This window comes from Mercenaria mercenaria, chromosome 8, assembly GCF_021730395.1.
Source record: "Mercenaria mercenaria strain notata chromosome 8, MADL_Memer_1, whole genome shotgun sequence".
NCBI lineage: Eukaryota > Metazoa > Mollusca > Bivalvia > Venerida > Veneridae > Mercenaria > Mercenaria mercenaria.
This window is the reverse complement of record NC_069368.1, coordinates 24,133,251-24,156,912: the sequence shown is the minus strand read 5'-3', so window position 1 is coordinate 24,156,912 and position 23,662 is coordinate 24,133,251. Positions and strand designations below refer to the sequence as shown.

Here is a 23,662-nt window from a genome sequence, read left to right as displayed (position 1 = left end):
CACATATTTCTCATCCTGTGGCATATGGCGCCAGACATGGGACTGTGGCATGCTTGCTTGGTCTGTCTTACGACGCTTGCAATATTATGTACCTTCGGAATTCGAGGACGAATTTCCAGTTTGTGGGGGGTGTATGTCACGGTACGGACGTGGTCACGTAAGGGTAGAATATGTGTCAGGCAGCCGGTTAGCTCAGTCGGTAGAGCACTCGCCCTGTAAGCGAGGGGTTCCGAGTTCGAGCCCCGGACTGACTGCACATTTTTCTCACCCTGTGACATTTTGCGCCAAAAGTGGGGCCGTGGTATCCTTGCTTGGTCAGCCTAACAACGCTTGCAATATTATGTACCTCCGAAATTCGAAGACGAATTTCCAATTTGTGCGGGTGTATGTCACGGTACGGACGTGGTCACGTTAGGGTAGAATATGTGTCAGCCAGCGAGGGGTTCCGGGTTCGAGCCCCGGACTGACTGCACATTTTTCTCACCCTGTGACATTTGGCGCCCAACAAGGGACCGTGGCATGCGTGCTTGGTCAATCTTACGACGCTTGCAATATTATGTACCTTCGGAATTCAAGGACGAAGTTCCAATTTGTGGGGGTGTATGTCACGGTACGGACTTGGTCACGTTAGGGGAGATGTGTCAGGGTGCCGGTTAGCTCAGTCGTTAAAACACTCGCTCTGTAAGCGAGGGGTCCCGGGTTCGAGCCCCGGACTCACTGCACATTTTTCTCACCCTGTGACATTTGGCGCCCAACATGGGACCGTGACGGCATTACACTGGTTAGTCTCCGACGCCGGAAATTGCTTATATATAAAGTACCCACTGAAATTCGAGGACGAATTTCAAAATGGCGGGGATATATGTCGCGGTATAGAACTTGAATATTAAAACGGGGAGAAAATGTGTAGTGTGTGTGTGTGTGTGTGTGTGTGTCCTGATTGCATGTACATGCTTTTCGGCTAGGGCAACACATTTAGCGAAAAACACCTGGATCTTGAGCGTGATTTTTATAGCAAAACGCTCGTTCCCTAAGAGTCATCTAATAAACATTTGTATGAAACAATTTAAAAATTAAACCTGTCACAAAGTGACAAGGTGAGCTTTTGTGATCGCGCGGCGTGCGTCTGTAAACTTTTGTTGTGACCAGAGGTCTCATTTTTTTCATAGGATCTTCATGAAAGTTGGTCAGAATGTTCATCTTGATAATATCTAGGTCAAGTTTGAAACTGGTTTGCGTGCGGTCCAAAACCAGGTCAGTAGGTCTAAAAATAGAGAAACCTTGTGACCTCTCTAGAGGCCATATTTTGCTATGGATCTTTATGAAAATTGGTCAGAATGTTCATCTTGATGGTGTCTAGACAAAATTTAAAACTGGGTTACGTGCGGTCAAAAACTATGTCAGCAGGTTTAAAAATAGAAAAACCTTATGACCTCTCTGGGGGCAACACTTTTCAATGGATCTTCATGAAAATTGATCATAATGTTCACCCTGATGATATCTAGTTCAAGTTCGAAACTATATTACGTGCCATTAAAAACTAGGTCATTAAGTCAAATAATATAATAACTTTGTGACGTCTCTAGAGGCCAAATTTTTCATGGGATCTGTATGAACGTTGGTCTGAATGTTAATCTTGATACTATCTATGTCAAATTTGAAACTGGGTCACATGCCGTCAAAAACTAGGTCATTACGTCTAAAAATAGAAAAACCTTGTGACCTCTCTTGAGGCAAAAATTTTCCATGGATCTTTATGAAAATTGGTCAGAATGTTCATCTTAATAATATCTAGGTCAAGTTTGAAACTGGGTTAAGTGCGGTCAAAAATTAGGTCAGTAGGTCTAAAAATAGAAAAACCTTGTGACCTCTCTAGAGGCCATATTTTTCATGAAATCTGCATGAAAATTGGTGAGAATGTTTATCTTGATAATATCTAGGTTAAATCTAAAACTGGATTACGTGCCATTAAAAACTAGGTCATTAGGTCTAATAATAGAAAAACCTTGTGACCTCTCTAGATGCCATATTTTCCAATGGATCTTCATGAAAATTGGTCAGAATTTTTATCTTGATGATATCTAGGTCAAGTTCATTACTGGGTCACATGAGCTCAAAAAGTAGGTCACGATGTCAAATAATAGAAAAAACGACGTTATACTCAGTTCAAAACTGGGTCATGTGGGGAAAGGTGAGCGATTCAGGTCCATCATGGTCCTCTTGTACACTGATTGCCCCTATGTGGAACCAAGCAGAATTTGGAGGACTGTCCAGGAAATAAACATTCATCAAATTGCGACAAGTGCGACGGACAGACGGTTGACGGATGATCAAAATAGCTCACCTTCCTCAAGTTGTATTCTGATAAGTTAAAAAGAGGAAATAAATGTACACGGACCTTTCCCACTAGACCCTTTTGTATTTTATGTGGCGGGTACATGGATTGAATAATTAAATTAACGAAACGTTTACTTATATTTTTAGTTTTAGGGCTCGGTCATTTTTGCAATATGTAAAAAATGTTCACGTTTTACGGAATAAGACTATAGAATCCTATTACAATTTTTGAAATATCCGGAAGTGTGATACCTTCCTAGAGCCCCTTTCCGTATTCTAAGCCATATTCCAATAAAATGACAATTCTATAGTATTATGATAAATATGTTTTATTTGATGTTCAATATTTCGTATAAAACATCGCTTTCTTTAGATGATTTGGTTTTGTTCATACAACCTGAACCTATACCTTAAACAATAGACTGAAAAAGCGTTAATTGTAACTGGAGGGGTATTGCTACGGATCGTTTATCTTACCATTTGTGATCTGTTTTAAATATGATTCAACCATTTAACTCTTTTTCAATTGTATTTGCAGGAATCTGTGTTCGCACGTTTTGTTTCATTAATAAAACTGTCAGATGTTCATTTAAACATATCCTAATACGAAGTAATTTACAAGCTTAAAAGATATATACCAGCGGTCTGAAATAATGTTACCTATTTTATTTATAGAAAATAGAGTTATCACTTAGTACAATCCCCAATACGGTACGTTTAAATAAGAATATATATATGAAAATGGATTATAAAAAATAGTTTTCAAAACGTTTGTAGTATTTTGCATTTTACAAAGATCCAAATTGGAATCCATAAATGTATATTTCATATGTAAGATATCTGTTAAATTGTGACCACTTTTGCAACCGTTTACACATGAGCACTGCTACAAATTGCTATTATAATTACATGACATAACAATTTATTCAAACGGATTAAACACGTAATAACACTTTTTTCTTTACCGGTGATTTCACAAGCCGTCCCAATATCATAAATGCTATTATGCGCTATGAACAATAACGCCATGTACATTCACACATGCGCAATAAACAATAACGTCATTCACATTGACACATGCGCAGTGAAAGAATTTACGATATATATTTCGCACAGGCGCAGCCAAACTTCGTTGTGGAATCTACAAGTTAACATGGCAGCAATGAGCCCTGGACATACAGGCAAATAAAGAAACCAGGGGTAAGTACCACTTTATTTATTATCATTATTTGATAAAATGTTTATGAAATACACTATAGGACATATCAGTATCAAATTTCTTTACCTTATTATTTATTTACTTTGTATGTTTTAAATCGTTTTTAACCCAAGTATGAAATGACTGCGTGCTATATTTCACGGAAGTTATATATAACTTAAGAATTGTGACACCTATACATATCAAAATATAATTATGCATTAAATTACTTAAAGGTACTGGCCTCCAGATGTTGGCTAGAATTATCTTTCTTTAGATTGAAGTTTGGTTATATTATGAACATTAGAATATAAGCATTTCTAAGCTATCTTAAAAATTCAAAATTAAGAAAAAAATTATACCCGCGTCGGGAATAGAACCCGAGCCACCGCGGAAGTAAAATCTTTTCCACTGTCTTTACCAATATCGCCACTTTGTAAAAATTAGTAAAAAGACTTATATGCATTTCCATAACATATATTCTATCAGTAATAAAGTTTCAGAGCTTTCTTAAGAAATATAGCATTAATTTTTGATACCTGCTCTTTTTCCTTTTCCTTGTTGTCGTACGATCTGGAAGCCAGTGCCATTGCATGTTCAGAAATCAAACTGCGTTACATATGTGTGTAAACGCATTACATTCTATGCTTTTATACAGAGATTGATAGGCCCACATTTTTTGTCAGATGGATCTTTTTTCTCACATATGAGCATTTACATAAATTGGAGAGCTTCAGGCTCTCTACCATCTTACTGAGACAACATTTGACCAGGCATATACACCAGTTTATCATATTTTGAATACATTGTTATGTTGAGTATACAAAATCCCTGTCATCATTGCTTGTGGTAGTTTTACAACTGTCAAACGTTCCAAAGTTCTGTTACATTGGCTAAAGAGGTTGGCAACAACGATTTAACTTCAAGGCACTGACCTTTAGATCGTACGATAACAAACAATATATTTCTTATCAGAAAATTAATGCTATATTTCAAAAGAAGGCTTTGAAACTTAGTTACTGACAAATTATGTATATGGAAACACGTGAGAATATGTTGTTTGTTGTGTTTAATATTTTTTCCATTGTTTGTAACGGGATACTTCATTAATTATCAGCTTTATATTAAACGTTCGTTAAGTACGAATTCCTTCGTGGGGTATTGGTCAAGATGGTAGAAACGCTTTTATTGCCGAGGCGGCACTTTTTTGTTTGTAATCCGTAAGTATTGACCTAGCTGGTACATGTATTAATTAATCTACGCCAACAGTTTCGTGTTTCTCATGAACAGGCTCAATCAAACCGAGCCTGGAACATTTTCGTTTTTGTCGTGTTGAGCGACCTGTGAAGTTTCCACTTTTCTCTATTTCGTTAGTCTATGCAATATTTGTATCCCGAACATACCATTACTACTTCAATAAACAAATGTGCGTGGAATTAGCCAGAGCAGCCAGAGTAGCCAGAATTCAGCCAGAGTTTAGCCAGAGTAGCCAGAGTTCAGCCAGAGAAGTCAGAAATCTGGTTACGCTGGCTGGCCAGAGAAGCCATAGCTCAGCCAGGGTAGCCAGAACTCTGGTTTCTCTGGCTGGCCAGAGAAGCCAGAGTTCAGCAAGAGTAGCCAGAGTTCAGCCAGTATCCAGAACTCTGGTTACTCTGGCTGGCCAGAGAAGCCAGAGCTCAGCCAGAGTAGCCAGAACTCTGGTTACTCTGGCTGGCCATAGTAGCCAGAGTTCAGCAAGAGTAGCCAGAGTTCAGCCAGTATCCAGAACTCTGGTTACTCGGGCTGGCCAGAGTAGCCAGAGTTCAGCAAGACTAGCCAGACCTCTGGTTACTCTGGCTGGTCAGAGTAGCCAGAATTCAACCAGAGTAGGCAGAGTTTCTAGATTTTTAACATGTTCTGGTTACTCTGGTCAGCCAAAGTAGCCACAGTAGTCCGAGTCACCAGGATATCACTTGCTCGGGTAACTCTGGCTCTTTCTAACAGAGAAGCCAGAGTTCAGCCAGTGTAGCCAGAGTTTCTAGGATTTACATGTTCTGGCTACTCTGGTCAGCCAGAGTAGCTAGAGTAACAAGGTCCCGTGTTCGCAAAACATTTTCAGTCTGAGTTTGATTATGAAACTTAATATATCATTTCTATTTAAATAGCATATTTTAAACTGAATTTCAAGTTAATAACTATTTTCAAGTGGTTAATTAAGGTAGCTCTTGTAACTCTGTGTGACCAGAGTTTCTAGGGTTATAACATGTTTTGGCTACTCTGGTCAGCCAGAGTAGCCAGAGTAACCAGGTCTCGTGTTCGCAAAACATTTTCAGTCTTAGTTGAATTTGATTTTGAAACTTTATATGTTATTTCCTTCTAAATAGCATTTTTAAACCTGAACTTCAAGTTAATTACTATTTTCAATTGGCTATTTATAGTAGCCAGAGTAGCTAGAAGTCTGGTTACTCTGGCTGGCCAGAGTAGGCAGAGTTCAGCCAGAGTAACCAGAACTCTGGTTACTCTGGCTGAACTAATTAGGCAGAGTTCAGCCAGAGTTGCAAGACTTTATTAGGATTTTAACATGTTCTGGCTACGCATGCCAAAGCAGCGTAACATCAATGCTTGAAACTCTTAAATGGCAGACACTAGAACATAGAAAAATACATGTATCCCGAATAATGTTGTACAAATATCCATTAATCAAATCATTCAGTTTCAGTTTTAATATTGAATATGTCATGTTTTTGTGATTTTCCTACATATCTGCGATATGTGACATGTTTAATTGTTAAGCGCCCTTAAAAGTATATTTTATATTAAATGGGCGGTCAACAAATCTGGCATAATAATAATAATATTAATAATAATGATAATAATCTCATATGCTAAGTTTTTTCTGCAATGGATGCAATATGTTGTCACAGTATTCTAAGTGTGGACGAACGTATGTTTTTAGGCAGTTCGTTTTATTTTATTGTTATTACATTGTACATATTTTTATAAATCTGAGAGTGTTACTATCTTTTGAAGATGTAACTTCAATATGTGTTTCCAAGTTAAGTCATCACTAATAGTAATCCCAAGATATTTAGCATTTTCTGTAGTTTTAGTTTTTGATTAAGTAATTTATATGGAAAGATGATAGTTGTTTCCCTTTTTTGAGATTCCTATTACTTCGCATTTATCAGGATTGAATTCTATAGACCAATTACGTTCTCATTCTTCTAATTTTGTCAACTCATCTTGAACTTTTCAAGAGTCTATTAACGAGTCAATGTTATTATTCTCCAATTTCTTTTCTATTGTGTCTTCAAGTTAATTTATTTGGTACAAATTCAAGGCCAACACTGAAGTTAGATAAATACAAAACCAGAAGCCTCCTTCAAATGGATATTCTTTATTTTTACACGCAAAGTGATATGGAATTCACTTCAATTGTTTATGATATCAATATAAACAAGAGGACCCATATGGTCCTGAATATGGTCCTGAATTGTTCACCTGGACCTTGTGGGTTATGACAGTCATAGTAAAACCTCACAATTTGTAATTGTTAACTTCTAAATTCTGGGCATTCTGGTAATTTTTAACTTATATTGTATAAGATTAGAATGATATTGATAATCCACAGAGAGAGACTAATATTGCCCTGGGGATGGTAATTCAATCAAGTTTGAAACAACTCCATTATAAATTTTACTAATTTACATGCAAAATATTTCAGCTCTTACCCTTGTGGCAGTCACATTATGGCGGTTTCACATAGTCCTCAGTGTTTTGCTCTGTAGAGCTATTTTCTCTTCAATGTTTGCAGAAATCACATGACAGAACTATGCTTGAAATGTAGGTAGCATTTTCAGGTAGTATTTTTATAAGGAAATAATAACACTACATAAATTGTCATGTATGCATAGATCATACCCCACCACTACAATTTGGGGTCTCATTGTTTAGCTAATTTTGCAGTTTGTGTGTTTGACTGAATATACATTCCTGCACCAAACATGACCCAAACTTCTTTTTTTTTAATTTAGTATTGACAATTTTCTGCAAGAAAATGTAAGTTACATGTAGACATTTAAAATAGGTCCTGATGAGAGCTGTAGTCATTGGAAATATAGATGTGTGTCATAACCTTTAACAAGAACAATAATTGAATACATTTTACTAAAATACGATTCGCAATAGCATATAAATCTATATCCTAACAACACTTCCACATAGCATATGTATATCAGTATTATGTATGTCAGGATACGAATTATATGACCCAAGTAAAGTGCTTACGCCCACAGTATCTAGAACAATGCAATGGGTCCAATGGCTAAGGTTGCTATGGCTCGGACTAGCTAAAAAACTATGAAGAATGTCCTTAGTTAAAACGTAAAGCTTGTGAGACCATATACAGTACCTCATATATATTTTTTTCTCTAGCTACCTCGCCTAAATGATTCGTGTACCAATGATTCAAGAATGATTTAAATAATGAGCTATATAATTTTAGGGATAAGGTGAATCACGTCATGTTTATAACTAACAACCTTCAACTAATGATAATCAGCTCAAACTCCTGTAGAACAGGGATAGTATATTTGACTAATCGTTTTGTTGAAGTTTCCGCAAGACAATGTCTTTGAGTCGACAACATACGAGTCATTTCGCATAGATGTGCAGCCGAAGTTCTCTTACATGAAGCTGAAACTCAATTATGGTTGCTCTGACTCCTGGATGTTCAGCGCTTATATTCTATAACATACTAGTATAGCATTAAACTACCTTATAGGTATGACCCCAATGCCTTGGCTGTACTTGCTAATACCGTTGAACCTTGTCTGTAGGCTGGAACTCTCTTACTGACTCAGAAGATTACCAAACAAATAGTCTCTGTCTCAGTTTTCCGATGTTCTTGCTATTGTCTATCCCGTAAAGGTTTAATTTCTATGCGCTGACAACCTGGTTCGAAACCTAGTTACACTACAGCAACTCTTCCTTAGTCTCAAGCATATTCTTTTATATAATTTATCTGACCTGACATTGCAGCTGCAACAGCTCGTAAATCAAGGTACTGGGATAAATTATAAGTTGAATCCTGGGTGTGTTTGCATCAATCGCTGGATATAGAATGACTTCATTGCCGTCCGTCTACTTATCTACACCCTAGCAGAGATGTCATTTGATTGGTGCTTTTTATGGAACTTGTTTTTGATTTGTCCAAATTCGAATAATTTATTTTACAACGAGTACACAAGCACTTGCTCTAACAAATAGTCGGTTTCCTTTTACTATTGTACATAACAGATGTGTTGCTGAGAACCAGCTATCGCTGTTATTAATCCAAGTTGTCCATAAGGTTGCAACACGCTAAATAGCTGTTCTTCTTTATTCTATATAAAAATGACATATTTCCAATGACCGCAGTACACATCAAGACCAATTTAAAATGTCTGTAACTTATATTTTCACGAAGAATATTATCAGAGCTGAAAAACAAGGGAGTCATGTTTTATGCAAGAAAAGATATTTTCAGTCCAACACATAAACTGCAAAATCAGCTAAAAATGATACCCCAAATTGTAGTGGTGGTGTATGATCTAAGTTTCCATGACAAATACTGTCATGTTATTATTTCATTGTGAAAATACTACCTACATTTTAGTTAATATAGTTAATATTGATCTACAGAAAAATAAAAGTTTTGAAATATCCAACGTCTTTGCGATTATTGTCACCCTAAAACGCTAATTTAAAGGCATATGGTCATGTTTGCTTGGTTCTTACATCTTCAGTTGAGTAAATGTATATGTTCATGTATAAACTTTTTAGCATGGGCTGACGTGAAACAAAAATTTGAAAGAAGCAACACAGTTTATGCATATACAAATATGATACAGAAATGTAATACAAAATTAATCTACTAAGTACATAATATATTTTGTCAATCTTCTTAAAATAATATTACATCTTTGAAATTCAGCACTTGGATAAATAGTGTGTATCACATGTCAGATCTAAAAGATCCAATGTCGTCATAAAGTTATACTTATAAGTTAATCGAAATCTAAAATGTCACACATTTATATATAAAAAAGTATAAACGTGAAGATTCCATACTTACGAACAATTAATAGGTGTATCTGATATAAGTTCTTAACTTTTAAGTGACCGTATATTTTTGAGAGAAATCTTATAACGATGTTTTGAAATGCTGACGTAGATCTATAATCGTGACTTTTTAGAAATGATATGTTCAAAGGCGTGTTAAGAACAAAACCGCATGATTGCAAGACTTCATTATGTTGTAATGTCAAAATGAATCAATTTAGAAAATATATCAACATTCAGTCAGATAAACGCCATGTTTTATTTAGGTATGCATTACATAAAACTTCTTTCGCAAGAACATGAACTAGCTGACAGCGATAGTGTAAGCTGGAATATAAACTAACGGGCGCATAGGTTGTGCGAAAACTATGCTATATAGCATTGTCGTAGCGACTATTGAGGCAACCGAGGCACTTGCCTCGGTCATAAAAATGTCACTCTGCCAAATATTCATGTTTTTTATTACTCGAACAGTGTGTGTGTGTGTGTGTGTGTGTGTGTGTGTGTGTGTTCGGGTTTAACGTCTTTTTCAACAATTTTTCAGTCATATAAACACGGGTGTCTACTTGTAGCACAATGCCCAACTTTATAGTGCTGCCTCACTGGAATATCACGCCGTAGACACGTGACATGTTACCCCACCTAGTCACATTATACTGACACCGGGATGAAGCTACTAGTACCAGTTTTTACGTCTTTGGTATGACGCGGCCGGGGATCGAACCCACGACCTCCCGAACTCGAAGCGGACGCTGTACCACTAGGCTACTGAGGCGGTACTCGAACAGTAGTGTTATAGTATTTTAATTTTTCCATGTATAAGGAGTCATATTCGGGTTTGTCGTATACAGCTCCTCTGTCCCAAAGAGCTATATACGGAAACGTGTGCCAAATACAGCACCCCGGGAACTATATCCGAAGGGAGCTATATGGGGTGTGACAAGTATGTCTTCAATTTTCATTTTTGAATAGGTATGTTATATGACAACAGCGTAAACACGAAACGACGTTATAACTATGTGGTATTTGTGAGATATTTCAGTGTCATACTTCAGTTGGTGGTCATGTGATACATTACTGAATGTATGTGTTATAGAAATGTACGTGTATATACTGATACTGCCCACATAAATTGAGACTCATGCTTATTTGTAAATTAACTAAACTAAACTAAACTGCGCGCATTTCAGATATCTTAATGCAAGTGGTCTCGTATTATAGAGATAGTACCCAAATTTTAAATTATGAAAAGCAATTGAAAAATTCTTGTTTGTTGTTTATATATAATATGCAAGACCAAACAATCTTGAATTGATCATTTTGAGCATGTTATTATAATGTTGTTTTTTTTTAATTTCCATGTAGCCGCTCCTGCAGATAGTCCTACCTATCAGGCTATTGATAATTATTGCGGGAATAACTTCTCTCAATGACGGAAAATAGTAAGATACATGCATATTGTATGATATCAGAAAACTTTTTGTAAGTCTAATAAAATAAATTCAGAGCCACTATTTAATCTGAAATTTAGATAAAATGTTATTCGAACCATATCATATATCATATATAAAAATAAAAAAAACTATTCAATATTTACCATGAAAATTAACATTACATTGAAATTACTTTTCACTTAGCTGTGACATACAGATGTATGGATGAATGCAAGGTAGGATTATTATCTGAGTCATTGAGTGTTGTGGTCTCTCAAGCAGGCTTGACTGTACTTAAAATTAAAAATCTAAGTATAGCTTTGAAGGCTATGTCAAGTTGACATATTAAGATATCATTTCATGATTCAGACACGCACGTAAAGAAAAGAAATTTTAATTATCTTCAAACGATTCACTAAATATAATACTAAATCAAGTTCCGCAGTCAAAAAAGTTACTCATTAAGTTACACCTGCATCGTAATCTAAACACGCTAAATGAAACAATATATACAATACTGTAGAAAAAAAGATCTTGTATGAAGCGTAGTGAATGCCGCAAAGTAAGTTTTTATGCCTTTTTAGTTGTTTGGATCTCATTACTTGGTAATATGGGCATGAGTTGCAGTGTCATTGAATTTGTGAAATAAAATAGGAATAAAAAGCACCTGATAACTCCGTTCGAATAATAGAAACAGACAGCAGCCTCATACTGTAAATGAAATGATTTAATGGAAGAGTAGCGAAACAATTTTCCGATTTAAAATTTAAACCTCTTTCGGTCAGCGGTGTGAAGTCTAATTACACGCTTATACACTTACCATCGCTACATTACATACAATGTATTGTTCAGGATTGTACGATACTACACTATGTCTACCTCTCACAACTACATGTAATTACAGTGTTAAAACCAAGATGTTGTAAAAAGTTGCTAATCGTTAGTTAAAAACTGATATAACTTACGACCTAAAATTACATTAAAGCTCAATCTCGATTTTTTTCAGCTACAGCTGGGCTTTATTCTATCAAATATCGAAAGAAGCAATAAAACAGATCAGGCCAGGGTATGAGGCTAGTGCCAATGTTTGCGCATATATTAGTAAACTGTATTTTTGTAGATTTATATTTCAGAAGAAAATACAGGACCGTAGCAAGTTTTTTTATTTGGTCTTAAACACCACATACCTCCACCTCCTCCCCTTTATAAAAACTGTAACAAATCATTTGCGCAAATTATTTAGATTGCATCTTTTTCCGTCTCCTACTTACGAGGGCATGTTTGAAGAATATCAGACCTCGACGTTTCAGTGGTTCAGTTAAGACGTTCCACTTTTAATGAAATTTATTAGCAAGTGCAGTGAGTGATAAAACACTTCTATGCATATGCATATCTGAAACTCTGGGATACGGTGAAAATAAATATTTTGTATTTGCTTAATGCAGATTTTGGTACTCCTAGTCCTACAGCTTAGTAAATATTTCACAACTGTAATTCATTTAATAATTTCTACTGTAGACCTTTATTTCATTGTAAATGTTCATCTTGCTTAAATGTAGATACATACCATACTGGTTTATACCAACAAAAGTTTTACCACTATTACAAGAAATGGATGTCAGGTTAACATGATTTGATATCCTTTCATGATCGTTTCATGATTCAGACACGCCAGTAAAGAAATTTTAGTAATCTTCAAAAGATTTATAAGATATAATACTAAATCAAGTTACCGGTCAAAAAACTACTGTTTGTGTCAAAATAACAGTATATGTTATCAGATACATTTGCGTCATAATCTAAACGTCCCTAAATGCAAGAAAGTATCTAAAATACTATGAAAAAAAAATGCTTTTAAATGTAAATAGCGAAATTCATACCCACAAATTAAGTTTTTTCCCTTTTAGTTGCTTGGGTCTCATTACTTGGTAATATGGACATAAGTTGCAGTGTCATTGCATTTGTAACACAAAATGAGAAAAAAAGCTCCTAATAATTGCGTTCAAATAATATAAACAGAAAGAAACCATAATACTGTAAATGTAAGGTAATTCAAAAATAGCAGGACAAAACAGTGTCTTATACCAATGACAGACGTATTTAGCTACTTTTATTCCAAAGAGCGTGACAGAATAAGTTTCCAGTCAAATAGAATTTAAAAGATCAATAGCAAAACTCTTTCGGTCAGATGTGTTGAACCTAATGATAACTTCTTGTTACACGTTTGCCTTTACCGTTGCTTCAAAATTGTACTCGTGAGTATCTTATACGAATAAAAATTGTATATTTATCATACTAGAGAAATTATATTCGTATAGTACACTTTAAGTCTTACAACTTTAAATATATCCATAGTGCCTGTCTAAAACAAATTATGTCAAACATTGTAGATACTAGTTTAAACTTTGATCTTCCTTATTCAGTTTCAAATAAGCTCAAGTATTGTATTATCAGCCGAAGTGTTGCCCATAAGTATATTAAAACAATGTCTTACTATTTTTTATTCGGCACAATAGAATAGTCAGTTTGGGAAGTTTTTTGATTGGCCGCTTAATGATTATATACCTATAAGTGACCGCTAAGGCAAAATGTACTGTATACGTCTATCACAGTTCAACATAAATGTCCTTTATATGTGATAATAGGCCTGTTAAACCAACCAAATAGCTATTTCTAAACATTCACAAGACTGCGTTTTTCATTCGTGTAACATTCGGATCCCGAATTAATACTCGCATCCCTCATATCGTCATTTTGTACTCGGGCACTTACAGCCGGAGCAATGATTTACGGAACCTCGGGATCGGGAGGTAGGGGCACTAGAAATGTTTACATACCTACGTTTTCTAGCTAATTTATGTCTAGTATCCTACAATATAATTTTTTTTTTTCAAACCTAATTTATTTCAAAGTATGGTTAAGATTCAAAATAAATCGATGAATTTGTTGGTGCCAAAAGCAAAATCATTTGAAACTTAATGATTTATCATTATAGTTTATAAGTATTTCATTTTTATCAAAATATCATTGATGGAGAACGGCGCAGTTCATTTATTTTGAAGAATATTAAGCGCGAAATTTTTGTTGAAGCAGACGATAGTTAGAACATGTGGTATCGTGAGCAACTGATGAAACTCCATTTATGCTGTATTCATAAATTAATATGGAATTGAATGTTCTTTTCAACCTAATGAAGTTTTATTTTAATTTCACGCCACAAACATTTGTTAAAACGCATTTTGCTCTTACCTCTGTGGCGAGTTATACTGATATCCAGTCTTTGTAGCAACAGCCTTGTCATTGTATGAAAGAAGACATTTTTTTATAGAAAACTAATGTCCTTTTCATCATGAGAGCAACATTAGGCGGAACTTTGATTTTAGGGAAAATTGTTTGAACATTTTTACATTTAATTTTATTCGTATGAGACAAATCAGCAGTTCCATCAAGAAGAATATTATAGACATACACCTCCCAAAAAAGTCCTGTGTTGCATCTGAGACCTCCATCGCAAGAGATACATTACAAACAAACCATAAATCGGTATGAGTAGATCGCGGAGTGAAAGGGTATTTTTTCTCTTTAATATAAAAACAGCGCAACAGAGTGTGTTTTTCATAATATATATCCTATTTTGGGGGAGCCCCCACAAACCCTCCTATGGAGGAGGGTGGTACACAACCTTCCAAATTAATGCCTTTCGGGGCTTTGCCTTCACCATTCAAATTTACCTAACAACCTCGAACAAACGCACATACTCGTTTGCCTCGGTAAAATTTAGTCTCTCGCTACGGTCATGTATAGTGTAATTATTCGTGATATTAAGAAAATGGCGGAAAATAGTATAACAGATTAAAACGAAATATAGTGCCTCAGTTCGGTTGTGCCTTTTAAGATGGTGACCGAAAACATATCCTTTTTTCTCATAATCTTGGCAGAAAAACAGGGAGGCACCGGTCTCCCTGTGCCTCAGTGTAGCTATAGACCTGCAATAGCATATAAATCTATATCCTAACAACACTTCCACATAGCATATGTATATCAATTTTATGTATGTCAGGATACGAGTTATATGACCCAAGGAAAGTGCTTACGCCTTCAGTATCTAGAACAATGAATGGGTCCAATGGCTAAGGTTGCTATGGCTCGGACTAGCTAGAAAACTATGTAGAATGTCCTTTGTTAAAGGCCTATGCTATTTTGAAATTATGAATTAAGTGGGTTGGTTACATGATATGATTTCTGAGGAATTTCGAAGTTACTGTAAAACAAACTTTTTTCCAATGTGACAATACATTAAAACCATGAAGTGCTGAACTCTTACTTTAATTAAAAGACTAAAGTGGGAAAAGTTATCAGTATGTTCGTGTCACAATTTTCGGGGTAAGTATTCTATAGATGTCATCGTGCATAACTGCGAAAAACTATAACATACATAATAAAGCTAAACTATCCGTGTAAATGAGCTGAGAGCTATTTTTCTATTTCCGTTTATAACTGTTCTAAAAAACACATTACAATTTACCAAGTGTTGGCAAAATTTGTCATTTTGTGCACATGCCTTTACACATGAAAGAAGTCCGAACTATAGGTATGGTGTGCGAGAAGGGCCTGAGCGCTTACGTAGCGCTCATTTACAGGGATTGTACTGCTCAGATAAATATATATATAACTTTATCATCAGTTAGCAAAGTGCAACAAAAGAAATAGCAGTATTAACTTTCTAATAATATTATTTATTTACAAGGTGTGTCTGACAAATGACATCGAAAATTCTAACTGACCTTTTAGAAAGCTGCATTTTCAAGTACCTGAACTTTTCCACTTTGGTTAATGACTGACTACCGAAGGTAATAAAAATACTTTTGACCTAGAAAATGCTACAACCTACTAAACTTCAAAGTTTGAGTTTAAAATGATATTGAACACGTTTGCTTTAATTTAAGGGGGGAAATGTCTAAAACTCTATGATAAAAATCGAATACTAGTAGATCATTTCGGACATGTTAGACAGTGCGAAAGCAAACATATCGTACGTATTATTTTACTTTTTACACTTAACATTTAATTCCACGAGTACACACATATATACAAATATATTTACCTTTACATATTATACATTAGGAATATGTTTGTTTTACATGTAAGATTAAAGCATTAATCCCTCGTGAAAATATAACGCATGTGGCGTTCACTGTTGATATATAATTGTAATATTATATTTTGACGTTACACTGAAACAAACAAACCCTTTTTGCATACTCATTTATATAGAAATATAAACAAACAAAAACGAGAACAATGTTTATTTTGTTTGATTGAGAGTAACACCGAAACGACACAATGAACTTTTCCCAGGTTTTGTTGGCGGGGAAAGGCTCCAGGTGCCCCTCCAGACATTTTTGGGGGCTCAGACTAGTACCTAGATCGAGACACTTACCTCAGCTGGATGGCTTACGTGAAAAGTTTTACACCTCAAGTGAGGTTTCGATCTCACGTCGGTGATGGGCGAGGAATTCGAATCCAGCGACCATGACCATCGAGTTTTTCTTTTGCAAGTATCAAACATAAATATTCAATTAAATTTCGTGAACTTAACTGATACTCTCAATGATATTTACCACGTCGGAAATTATAAATGGTTTGCCGAATACGCCATACTTTTAATTACAAAAGTTTACACACCATGTGGGTCGGAAAGCACGAAATTTACGTTCTTGAACGTACATGTGAATCGTCATGTTGGAAATGTAAACAAAGGCATAAAAGTAATTGTTTTCATGTTCGTGGTAAGGATCGACTTGTGATTTTCAATGTTCCCGATACGGAATATATATGAATGTATAAACACGAGCCGTTTCATCTTACAGGACTTACAGGAACATAGTAAGCGGTTGTTTATTTATTGTATTCATGTTCTTGTAACCTTTGACACTGATTTCGAGGACAGGCCGGGTTTGTGACATATACATGTCTGTTGTTGGGCTGGAAAAAGATAGGTCCAAACTTTAAACTAAAAGCTATATTGCATACATTCTTCGTTATTTCTGTGCATACAATTCGGTTGTTTAAATGTTAGAATATCAGGAAATAAAACATATCTTTGAAAAAATCCCGATCTTTCATCATTTGTTTGGTTGGCGCATGATTACAAATTTAATGTTAGTAGGCCGTGATGTCCATGAAGCCGTGTAAAGTGATAATGGCACGTTGGTTTTATTTTGTAATTGTGAGTGATCATTAAATGATCAGAAAGATCGGACAGTGGGATGTTATAAAAAAAGTGATGCTTTATTTAGATTAGAAAGTCAGTCGTACTCTACAATAAGGAAATCTAAGGTAAAATACTCTTTTTATTTCGTTCACTGAAGAAAACATGGCGGAAATATGTTTGTAAAAAAGTGGTGCACGTGTGATTCGTGTAACTAGGTTTAACGACGTTTTCTTAGAAAACTAACGCTCAGCTCATTTACACTGACATATCCTTGATTGAAGAATATATATGTATATATATATATATCCCATGTATATACCTGGGAGAGTTACGGTACCAGATACTTACCCCGAAAAGGACCATGTATGATAAGGGGTGTTTTGGGCCCCCATTCCAATTTTGTTTAAACATGTATCAATAACTTGGCAAATGTATGTATTTTCTCATTTCAGTTGCCAAATATCTCAAATACTCCATTAAATTCATAAAATAATAATTTATCTATACGTGTCTGTGTGTTTGTAAATATTTGCTTGATTAGGGGGTATGCCTAAAGAAAATATGGGCCTCCGTGGCCGAGTGGTTAAGGTCGCTGACTTCAAATCACTTGCCCCTCATCGATGTGGGTTCGAGCCTCACTCGGGGCGTTGAATTCTTCATGTGAGGAAGCCATTCAGCTGGCTTACGGAAGGTCGGTGGTTCTACCCAGGTGCCCGCTTGTTTTGAAATAATGCACGGAGGGGCACCTGGGGTCTTTCTCCACCATTAAAAGCTGGAAAGTCGCCATATGACCTATCATGTGTTGGTGCGACGTTAAATCCAACAACAAAAATAAAGAAAATAAAAAAGTGGAGATTTTATTTACCTAAATTAAAAAAAAATTACGATAAATGATTATTACCGTAGTGTACAATTCTTTATAGAATTAGAAAACTGCCGTAAAATATTTGAAATAGTGCAGGAATTAAGGGAGATAAGTCTTCCTTACTCAAATCAGCCGTTTGTAATGGAAAACTTGGTTTTCTTCGATTTTTTTTTTCGAAATTAAGACATGTAGAGTGGTTTGATCCGTTTTATATTTCTTCTATTTTCAGTTACCACTTGAATAATCCAAACTATAATGAATTAAACGACTCGTTACCATAGTAACGAATGTTCATGAGTATAATTTTACATAAATGACGAGTCTGAGCTCAATTTCTTTGCCCTTTTCATCGTATAATTCTTTAGTTACCTGTACATGTAGTGTTCTCTGTCAGTGTTTCATCTGAGGTGACTTCTGGTTTGCCCTTTGTCTGTCTGTCTACCACTCAATCCGTCTGTCAACTGTCAGTTGCGATCATACAATAATTCCAAAAATAAAGTGTATTTATGATGTAACCTAAATATATATATATGTTGAATATTTGTATTCTTTTGTTTTTGTTTTCGTTTGATGTTTCATTGGTAACAACAAGTCAAAATGTAAGACAAAAGTGATGAAGAGGGATCCTATAATGATTTTGAAAGTGCAATTGTCAGCTACGAAATACAGGTTTTACAAACACTTTAAAATTATATTTATATTTTCCATGGTGCACTGGAGAGTTTGGAAATATGTCACAGTTTCAAATCGAACCTCAGATTTATTTATTTCATTTATTTGCTGAGCATGCGCAATTACTACCGGAAGTAGTTTCAACCAGTCACGCCGATTTTATGCTTAAACAGTATCTAAGTAGAGTACTTGCTAAAAATGAATAAAGACGATATTGTATGACTGTGATTAATATAGATTTATTCATGTAATCGGATGTATCAGGAAATTATAATATTCCTTATTATATGGCGCCGATATCAAAAAGGACGTGGTCAAGCTTTACATTGTCGATTTTAACTGGTTCACGATGATTTATCGCGAAACGTCGCTGATTGGCTGAAACTTCTTACCTGTAGTGTAACAAACCTAAAAATATCGGCGAAATATGCCAGAGTTTCAACTAGCCGGTTCTAGTGTGGGGTGGTGGTGGTGGTTTTTGTGTGAGATATTTCACACTTCATTACCTCTCATGAACAGATTCAACTGAACCAAGTCTGCTACTTTTCATTGAAATAATCAGAGGTTCGTCACAGTCCCAAATCGAACCTCAGATTTCTTTCTTTCATTTACTTGGAGAGCATGCGCAATTACTACCGGGAGTGGTTTCAGCTAATCACGCCGAATTTATGATCAAACAGCATCTAAGTAAAGTATTGCTAAATATGAATAAATGACAAGTCATAATGCATACTACAACACCTTATATCATATACTGCGACACCTTATATAGTTTTTAGCTGCAAAACTTTATACAGCATACTGCAACACCTTATATTGCATACTGTGCAGCACCTTAGATGGTTAACTTTAACACGTTATATATAGCACACTTCAACACCTTATATGGTTAGCTGCGACACCTTAATCAGCATAGTACAACACCTTATATAGTTAGCAGCAACACCATAAATGATAGACACATGCATAGGTCTCGTTTACAATCTGATAATCTACTATAATGCACCCGTGCAAATTGCAGAAACGTATTTGATGTCAGAATGAGATCATATTCTGTCCCTTGAGGAGTATACTGTTGGTCACATAATTGTTAAATGTAAATACTCTGACTCAGTGGGCAAATAGGAAGACTCTAGCTTTTTTCTAGTATGGGGAACATACAAGATACAATTTTGCTTACCAAATCTGGATAACAAAGGTAATGGCAAATAACTAGGTTTGCTTTAGATTTGTTTCATACCTTATTGTGTTCACTTATGTAAAATTTCACTTGTCAGATATGTTTTACACCAATGACACTCTTTATCTAACTTGTTTACGCTGCTTTAATCGATATGACTGAAACATTTAATATTGACATGCGCAGTGAACAATATTTTATTTTCCCAAGAGAAACATGGCTGAAATGAGTCCTGGAATAAGACAATAAGACACTTCATTTAGGTAAGTACAATTATTGTTACTGCCTTTTAGTACAATGTTCATGTGATATAAATAGCTTTACAAATATCTTATAGAATGTTGAATATTTGACACATAAATCTGCTAAATTAATATTTCGGTATTTTCTGAAACCGAAACAAGAAACTTTACTTTAGATAAGGTAATTTTCTTGAATTTGAAATTACAATAATTTCTTCAATAGTGGTTCGATGAAATAAATCTTTTGGAAGTGAGCGTGATTTGCTAATATGGTTTGAGTTAGAAAGTCATATTCAGTTTCAGGAAAACAAAGATCAAATTACTTATTCATTTTACACAGCGAATGTCAAAATAAACTAATAAAGACCTTTTTCGGTGCTCATGATATTCGATAGAGCCATTTTTCAGCTTATCTTTAAATGTTGAAATGAGAACTTGAAACCAGCGGTAAAGAAATGAAATCTATTCGACATTGTCGCTTTCACTGCTTCAGCCACTTAATTGTGTCATACATACAAAAGATCGGATCTAGAATTACACGGCAAATCAAAAACTGTTTCAATATACATTTCATTGAATATGCAACCATTAAATATACGAAATCAGACAAAATAGGAAGTTGAAACATACTTAAGGAGGTAGTATACCTTGTTACCAGAATAATTTCAAGTTAGCTGAATTTTACCAATTTATTCGTGTAATTTAATATTTTAGCTGTTGTAATCTCAAGTTCGTTTCTACAGACCATCCAAAGCTATTTTATATTGAAAGAAGGAAGATGCGGATATTTAATACCTTTCCATATTTTTGGTTTCATTGTTTTCCGCGGAAATTTGCGAAGTTGATAATTTTACTAGTATGCGCGTAAGCTTTCTAATATAAGCTTAAAATGTATATGTCGCATGGCTTGTGTTTCCATGGTAATGCATTTTCTCTCATTTTTTAAACAATTATGTATGACTTCAGTGTCATTCTGTTAATGACCAACATGGAATATTAGGGAAATGTTATTAGCAGAATACTAAACACTCTAAATGTTACCATATCTATCTTAACGTTTAAAGTAACCATGGCCACAAAAATGTTTAAAATACATGTATGTTATATCTTGCTTTTCATCGTAAGTTCTTAGAAAAAATATAAATACAATTATTTTTCTCACTTATTGTAGCTTCAAAACATTATATTTCCAAAGTTAATGATGTGTTGGTATAATCTGCATTTATTTAAACAAATTATAAAGCTTAAATTACTTAGAGAACTCCTCGTCTGACATGTTTATGGAACAATCATTGTGCTGACAATTATTATTCTCATATAGATAGTGTTGAAATACAGATAAAAACGCTGAAGATGTGTTCCTTTAATAGACTAGTGTCAACGCCTTAGAATTTTACATTTAGATAATATTATGTCAGTTACGGTATTCGTTTCCATTGTACATTAATTTATTTTTTCTCCTGAATTTTGAACATTTCTAAAGAATAGTTTTAATATATAAATACCAAATTTTAAATAGAAACGCAAGCCTCATTACCGCCCAATGCGCAGGTGCCCTCGGGACGGATATTTCTATCCGATTCGTAAACACATGACAGATATTATTAATATTTCGGCAAATATTCTCTGTTTAAAATAGTTCAAATTAAAATCAAGATAAAAGCTGTTTATTTTGCGCGGTAACTGACACGTAACGTCATGACGTGGATGACGTCATTTTAAGGCAACAATATTTTGTAATGTTTCTGTGGTAATTCATTCATTATTTCAGCATTAACTACTTCTGTGCCAAAGGCCGATTTTGGGCCGATTGCTTTTACTACTATGAGTGCCAATGGCTGATTCGGGCCGATCTGTACAGAACATTTACACCGTTCATTGAATGAGCTGAACTCTTTTTCTCAACGCAGAAACATGATTTTATTCCTGTGGAAATTTTAACATAACAACATTACAAACACATGGTGACGTCATTGTTTAGATGATGTTACACAAGAGTTGTCAATGTAATAGTATTTCCCGCGAAATGATATTTAAATAGATTCCAGTCGCTTGAATGTAATACGTCCAACCGAAGAAATTTTCATACAGTAGATCTACAACTTTTTATAGAAACTTCGATTTTTTAAACTTTGAAGAAATATCAGATTAAGACGTTCTCAACATCAACATATCGAAAGAGTATAGATCTAGTGATGGTTACCTAGGCTATATTCGACGTACCATGTGATCTTTATAACTAAGATATCAATTAAGTTCACATATATTCTTTTAGTGTCATTCAAAATGAACGAAACACTGTCGGATAAGTATGTTAACAGTACGAAACAATATATAGAGGATATTTGTTTGTTTTGAGTAAATATTGGATATCTCACTAAGAAGTGAGAAAATTTCAAACATTTTGATGAGCCCGTAGCGCGAGTGGAATGTTAAAAATGTTCTCACTTTGAGGTGAGATACTCACGAAAAACAAACAAATTTTCTATTAATTTTATGCTTAATTTCATTGAGATATGCACTTTGCAACAAATTTTAATCTCAGCACGGGAACAGATGGAAACGAACATGACGTCAGACGTGTTTTGACGTTAGAAAGACGCACGCGACATAAAGTTCCATTTTATTAGCTCGACTATTCGAAGAATAGTCTAGCTATTCTACTCACCCTGGCGTCGGCGTCACACCTTGGTTAAGTTTTTGCATGCAAGTACATATAGCTATCATTTAAAAACATATAGCTTTGAAACTTATTTTTTCTTTTTCTAGGTCAATTACCAACCTCACTGGGTCAAGACACATAACTCTGACATGTATTTTGAGCAAATTATGCCTCCTTTTGGACATAGAAAATTCTAGTTAAAGTTTTATATGCAAGTTACTATCTCCAAAACTAATGCAGGTATTGAATTGAACCTAAACATGTGTCTTCGGGGTTATAAAACTAGTTGATTGCACCAAGTCCCATACCTCTGACATTCATTTTGGCCAACAAATGCCCCCTTTTGGACATAAAAAAAATTCTGGTTAAAGTTGTGCGTGCAAGTACATACAGCTATTACTAAAAGGCAACTAGATTTGAAACTTATTTTTGCTTTTTTCTAGATCAATTACCAACCTCACAGGGTCAAGTCCCATAACTCTTACATGTATTTTGGGCAAATTGTACCCCCTTTTAGACTTAGAAAATCCTGGCATAAGCTCTACATGCAAGTTACTATCTCCAAAACTAATGCAGATATTGAATTGAAACTTCACATGTGTCTTCGGGGTTATAAAACTAGTTGATAGCACCAAGTCCCATAACTCCGACCTGCACTTTAGCCAAATTATGCTCCCTTTTGGACTTAGAAAATCCTGGTTAAAGTTTTGCGTGCAAGCACATACAGCTATTTCTTGCATATTACACGGGGATTTCCGGTATCTTTACTCTCGTGCTT

General features: G+C 34.9%; 1 protein-coding gene across 1 annotated transcript in view; it reads left to right on the top strand.

The window, feature by feature from the left end:
• The first annotated feature begins 3,447 nt into the window (after nucleotides 1-3,447).
• The window catches only part of LOC123522820 (uncharacterized), a 47,523-nt gene continuing 27,308 nt past the window's right edge, over nucleotides 3,448-23,662 (top strand). Inside the window, exon 1 of the mRNA XM_053549077.1 lies at nucleotides 3,448-3,537. The gene's annotated coding sequence lies outside the window, so the exon portion shown is untranslated. The remainder of the gene's footprint in view (nucleotides 3,538-23,662) is intronic.